The sequence below is a fragment of the Phyllobates terribilis genome, unplaced genomic scaffold (assembly GCF_046119375.1).
Source record: "Phyllobates terribilis strain yellow unplaced genomic scaffold, ASM4611937v1 Scaffold_65__1_contigs__length_7625178, whole genome shotgun sequence".
In the NCBI taxonomy this organism is placed as follows: Eukaryota; Metazoa; Chordata; class Amphibia; order Anura; family Dendrobatidae; genus Phyllobates; species Phyllobates terribilis.
In genome coordinates this window covers 1,340,337-1,347,378 of record NW_027362825.1, presented here as the reverse complement: position 1 = coordinate 1,347,378, position 7,042 = coordinate 1,340,337, and positions in this window count along the sequence as shown.

Sequence of the window (7,042 nt, the reverse complement as noted above, 5' to 3'; positions counted from 1 at the left end):
GCAACTGGGTTCGGTGGGCGCTGGACAGCAGACCCTGAATGAACTGTTCAGTCAACAGCTTATCCTCATTCCGCACGCTGTCAGGGTCTGCCTGCTTAATGGCTCTCAAGGCCTCCTGCAAATTCAAAGCATAGTCCTGTATACTGTCTTGTGCCCGCTGTTTGCACCCATAAAATTTTAGCTTGATCTCTGCTGAGGTGCGGGTATCAAAAGTGTCCTTTAGACGGGCCAGTATTTCCTTTACAGTCCCCTTTTCCCTGGCTGACCAGGACTTTACTTCTCTTTGGGCTGCTCCGATTAACTGGCCTATCAGGATGCTCACCTTTTATTCCTCGGACAGGGGGTATACTTTGAATAGGCTATTCAGTATTTCCTTAAAGTCGCTCAGGGTATGTGACTCCCCTGAGTATTGGGGTAACCATGCCGCTCCGGGGATATACGGCATCGTGAACGGCATCACTGCGGCAGCAGCCGCGCTGGCAGCTCCCTCCATTCCTGGTGTATTCCTCCCACCTAGTTAACCGCGGCCTACCTTCCGTTGCTTTTTCTCCGTAGGCCACGGCTCTGCAGGTGATCGTCGGGGTCGAGAACCTTGCGTCGTGTGCTGATGACGTCGGCGTCTGCTGGGCTCCTTCCAGGACCTTGCGCAGCGTCAGTATGGAAGGCGGGGCTTCAGCTCTCGCGCGCTTTTTGGCGTCCACGCCCCTCTTCTTCCCGTGCGGCGTCACGAAAATGGCGCCCAAAGGCGGGAAAATGTCTGCGGATGGCGGGAAAACGGCTGCCGATGGCGGGAAACTTCACCACGGTAAGTATCACAGTCTTTCTTCAGGCACGCAGTACCCGGTGGTTGCGGGCACAAAATCCTGCCGACTACGCCAAAGTTGACGCGCCCCCTGGGCCGTGTGTAGGGGAATACCCGGAGCCGGGTCTCTGTGTAATGCTGGGGGTTGTAGTCTCCGTGGTGGCGACCCGGTCCCGTGGCTCAGGGTGGTCAAACCAGTGGCGGATCTGTTTATTTGGTTTTCAATGTTTAAATGTCCGACTACGCCACCCGTGGATCGCGGTCACTGAGAACCGCCGCTGTGGGGCAGACCGCTGAGGCTGATGTTGGGTGCGCAGCAGAGGGTAGTATAACTCCCCACGGGAGGAGTATAGCCTCAGGGCAGCGTGTGTAGATGATGAGGGTTGTGGTGCATGGGCGCAGCAGAAATGACTCAGAGTCCGTGCAGTGCAGTTCAGAGTCTTTACTGTTGGTAATGAAGAAGGCCCTGCCGGGAGTACTGGCTAACATTAGAGGCCTGGTCAGTCTGTGAGCGAACAAGAGTGCCCCTGGCCAGGTGGAGGTGTAGGCCTTCCCGTCTGACTGCACTCTTCCTGGCTACCTTGCTGTAGTCGTGTAGTAGCCCACGTCCCTGAGTGCACCGTGTGGTGCTCACCCGTATGGCTGGTGACTTGGGGCTTTTGGTAGCCTCCCCTCCTCGATGGCGGTGCCGGTACCTTGCGTGTGACTGAGCCTCCGGGCTTCCTATGGCCAGAGAACCTGAAATCCCCTGCCAGGTGGTTTCTGCTGCTGGATGTGGAAATCCTCACAGCCTCGGACTCCTGTGTCCGGTTCTCTGCGTCTTCGGCCAGGACGAGCTCTGCTAGCTCAAGTCCCTGGCCTTCAGCTCCTGTCTCCTACAGAGCTCCTTGCTTGCTGCTCTGACTCTCACTAGACTCTGATTCACTAACCCCGCCCCAGACCCAGTTTATAAAGGGCAGGTTCCTCAGCTCCCTGGACTGGGGCAGGAGGTGTTGCATGTTACAGTGCTCCTGACCAGGAAAACCCATGCTCGCTCTCAGACATGGTATTTCTACCACTGTGGAAACCAGACCCCTGGGATGCCACATGACCAAGTTGACAAGCACTTTCCAAGTGATGCTAAAATCGCTTAGAAAGCGCTTGACAACCCGTATGCGGAAATGCATGTGAACAACGCTTCACATCTGCATGTCCCAAGCAAGAAAAACGCATGTACAATCCAATCCGCATGTACAATCCGCATGCGTTTTTTCTGCCAGGGAGATGCAGAAACACTCAGGAAAAATCCGGAGCATTTCTGCATCGTGGGCACATAGCCTTAGACACATTATGTAGTACACACAAGCATACACAGGTATATACGAAACCTTCATATGTACACATACCCTATAATATACACAGGTATACATACAACACTCACATTTACACATACTATAAAGTATATAGACACACATGTACACACAGGTATACACACACCACTCACATATACACTCATACTATAGAGTATAAACACATATAGACACTTTATATAACATACACAGTGTTAGGATCATTCAGCCATGGAGGGTCCTTGTTGGAGTCGGGGTATCCCCGTAACAAGAAATACACAGACACGTAGTGTATAATCAAGTACTGGGAAGCCCCTGAGCGCGTCTCTCTCTATGGGTGCTGTCCCTTTATTTATACTAATAATCATATTTTTTTGTCAGACATGCGCAGTAAAATGCCTTTGTTTCACAAGCAGTGAAGTGATGATTCATAACAGTGGAATGTTGATAAGAAAGTTTCATAAACAGAAAAGTGATAATTAGTAGAAGGTTGCTGAGACAGCTAAAACAAGTTACAATCTAGTTTCTGGGCGTCAGTCCAAATGTCCAGATAAGGGAAGAATAACTTCATCTGTGTCTTACATCGTAGTCTTGGGTGAAGTATAACTCCTATCATCCTCTCAGTCCCCCCTTTGATTCTTCCTTATGGACTTTTGGCAGAAGACCTGGTCCGGGAGTTCTTTTCTTTCATATTCTTGAGTCCGTGTTACAAAGCTTATTTATGCATATTAAAATAATTTTTAATCCTATTTTAAACACTACATATATGACTACTATAATTAGCACAATCTGTAATATACCTTGCAGAATTCCAGCCACCCAGCCTCCAATACCCTTAAACCAGTTCTTTGGGTTGAGAAAGGAGAAGGTGTCTGACCACCAGCTATCTTTATTTTGGTCATTGTGTCTGTCATATTCATCCCGTAATCGTTGTATATCTGCCAGCTTGAACCTCATACTCATTGTACTGTTTGGATCTATGTAATGACAACAGGTTGGACCAATAATTTGACACATTCCTCCCTGGGCCGCAGTTAGGTAGTCTAACACTACAGTATGTTGATTAGTAACAATTATAAGTTGATTTTGGACAGCTATACTAGTATTAAGTATATCCATAATATCCCATATCTGATCATCTAGATAGTCGGTGGCCTGAACTAATTTATCCCACATCTGCATCAACATTGGATACACAAAGAAAGTGCTGAATATTTTATTAGGAATTCCCATTTGGACCACATGTGGCCTACCTGAAGGTCTAGGCGAGTTGTCGGCTGCTCTTTTGTATAGTGTGTGTTTAGGTACTGCTTGCATATCTACCTGCTGATTCTGAACTATAAATGTGGCCGGTGTTAAGCGTCCTAGAGTACATGCACCTTTTATTCCTACTGGGAGCCATTTGTATGCTCCATTTCCACAAATCCAGAAGGTTCCTTCAGGCAGATCCCATATTGCAGAGTGTTGGAGCACCAACCTATGTACCAAATCTAAAAATTTAGATACATTCTGAAGTATACACCAAGGGGGTTTTTGACCTAATGGACTACAGTATCCTGCATCTGGATTTTCACAAGTCGGTGTACCTGGGTCATATGCACTTGACTCATTACATAATATATTACCTGGTATCTTTGAACATGTATCATTGTTTCCATCGGGGAATAATTGTGAATATTTCCAACCATTATTGTGTATGTATTTTTCTACTATATCAGGTATAAAAGGTTGAGAAGAAGATACTGTGCTACTAAAACTGAGTTGTATATTTTCTGTAGGAATTAACCCTAAGTCTGTTAGTCCCGTCTTATTTCTAGGAACCCATACACCTCCTTTAAACGCTAAATATTGTAAGTTGTTTATTTTTCCGGTCATATTACCTTGCCACCAGGGAAATCCCACCCACCCCACAACTGGGATGGCAACAGTGGTGTTCCACAATCTAGAATTAACGGTTTGGTTATTTGCTAATTTGTCTGAGCAATTAGTCCATGTAAACACTTCCTCAGGGGTCATGGGTACGGCCAGGAAGGGTATGCTCGTGGCTGATATTGGAGAATGCGTACAAATCCAACAGTCTGCTATTTTCTGTCCGCCATCGAGCAGCCCGTTTACCAATGTCTCATGATGTTTTATAAATTTATTATCTGTAGGTTTTGGGGAACTTAGTTTATCCCACAGGTCTCCCTGATCTATCGTTATAGCTAACACAAGTACAATCACCACTATTTCTTTTTGCAATGGCTTGCATGTACCCATGCTGATTTTCCTTCCAATTTTACTGCAGTTGGAGTTGTCAATAACACCTGATATGGACCCTCAAATCTGGGTTCTAGCGTTCTTCTGTTATGTCTTTTTACGTAAACTTCGTCTCCTGGTTGCAGCTTGTGCGTTCCCTCGATGGAATCTGGATCTGGAATGGAAGAGAACACTAAAGAGTGTATTTTAGACACATGCTTACATAAATTTTGTACATAAGCAGTTAAGCTTTCAGTTTCTAACATTAAAGTCTGTGGGAAATACAATCCTGTATTGGCAACTCTACCAAACAATATTTCATGGGGGGTGAGTTTGCTCTTTCCCTGGGGGGTGTTTCTGACTGAATACAATGCTATTGGGAGACACTCAGTCCATGGTTTCTGTGTTTCTGCCATGGCTTTCTGTATTTTTAACTTAAGTGTTCCATTCATTCTCTCAACCTTACCAGAACTCTGTGGGTGGTAAGGGGTGTGTAGTTCACTTTTTATACACAACATTTTCATTACATTCTGAAAGATCTCTCCAGTAAAATGTGTACCTCTATCTGACTCGATCACTTCTGGGATACCATAACGGGGTACCAGTTCATGTGCTATTTTTACTGCAGTGACTTTAGCCGTGGCTGTATGAACTGGATAAGCCTCTGGCCACCCCGAAAACATGTCCACACATACCAGTACATACTCATAGTGTCCATGCTTAGGCATCTGGATGTAATCGATCTGAAGTCTCTGGAACGGATATAGTGGTCTTACATAGTGCTTCTGGGGGGTCTTAACAGTCTGTCCTGGATTGTGGGCTAAACAGATTTCACAAGAACCACATTTTGCTCGAGCTACCTGGCCGAACCCTGGGGCTAACCACTTCTGTTTGACCCTCTGTATCATACCGTTTGCAGACACATGTGTAGGTCCGTGGGCTTCACTGACCACAACAGGGTACCACGCTCGGGGGAGACAAAGCTCATCTCCTTTTCTCCATAGTCCTTCTTTTTCTTCTGCCCCCTGTTTCTGCCACTCTTCTTTTTCTTCTCTACTCACCTGCTGGTGGGCTTCTTTGAGCCGTGTAATTAAGTCAAATTCTGATACTGCACTAATAGTGTGGTCAGTTGTCAGAGGTTTTACTGCAGCTCGCTTAGCAGCCTTGTCGGCTCGGTCATTACCCCTAGCTATCTCGGTGTCGAGTCTTACATGTGCAGGTACTTTTATTACTGCTACTTGTTTGGTTGAGGCAGCTGATTCTAGGATTTGTCTAATCATTTGTCCATGTTTTACTGGTTGACCTGAAGCTGTCATGTAACCTCTAGCTCTCCATATACATCCAAAATCATGTACAATACCATATGCATATCTAGAATCAGTAAAAATATTAGCGTTTTTTTCTTTTGCTAACTGTAATGCTCCTATTAGAGCTAATAGTTCAGCTTCCTGGGCTGAACAGCTGGCCTGCATTGGCTCAGCTTCAATAACATCATAATCTGATACAATGGCATAACCTGTGTGAAAGTTACCAGTTTCATCTGCATACCTACTACCATCTATATACATATGTAGGTCTGGATTGTCAAGAGGGGTGTCCTGTACATTAGGTAGCCCTTGTGTTTCTTGTTCTATACACTGTAAGCAATCATGTATTATATTGTCTTGTTCGTGGTATTGTAAAAAATTTTCATCTTCGTCTTCCTGACCTCCTTCCACTCCCCCCTTTGTCTCTAGTGGTAACAGAGTGGCTAAATTTAGAGACAATATGCGGCGAAAAGTGAGGTTTGGTGGCATTAGTAAGGAGCATTGTAATCTAAGATGTCTAGCCATTGAAATGTGTTTTGGCAATACCTGATTCAGTATGCCATGTACATCATGTGTAGTTTGTACTATTAGGGCATGGTCTAGTACTATTTCTGAGGCTTTTTCTACCAAAAGAGAGACAGCTGCTACTACTCTGACACATGATGGTGCAGCTTTGGTAACATTATCTAATTGAGCAGAATAGTATGCGACAGGTCTTTGTTTATTTTCATGTTTCTGTGTTAGTACTCCTGTAGCATGATTAGACATTTCCGCAGCCATTAATTGGAATGGTTTGGCGTAGTCTGGGATTCCCAAGGCCGGGGCTGACATGAGACCTTTCTTGAGGTCTTGAAAGGCTATGAGCGCTGATTCAGTTAACTGGAAAGGCTCGATTTTTAAACAATCATATAGAGGTTGCATAAGCTGACTAGCATGTATAACCCATTGTCTGCAATGTGATACTATTCCCAAAAATGCTCTTAATGTTTTGTAGTTCTTGGGAGGAACAAGATCTCTAATGATTTTTAGTCTGTCGGCGGTGAGGTGCCGAATACCTTGTGAAATGCAGTGTCCTAGAAATACTACCGTAGTCATACAAAGTTGTACTTTTTTCTTGTTAACTTTACAGCCCATGTCTGCTAGAAATATTAACAACCTTATTGTGTTGCTGTTTGCGGACTCTTGAGCAGGGGCACATAACAATAGGTCATCAACATATTGAAGAATTACAACCTCATCCGTAGGTTTGAAATTTTGAAGAACTGATCTCATAGCTTCTGAGTACAAGGTAGGTGAATGTATCATACCCTGTGGTAATCTTGTCCATGCTAATTGTCTATTCTTAAATGTAAATGCAAACAGTTTGT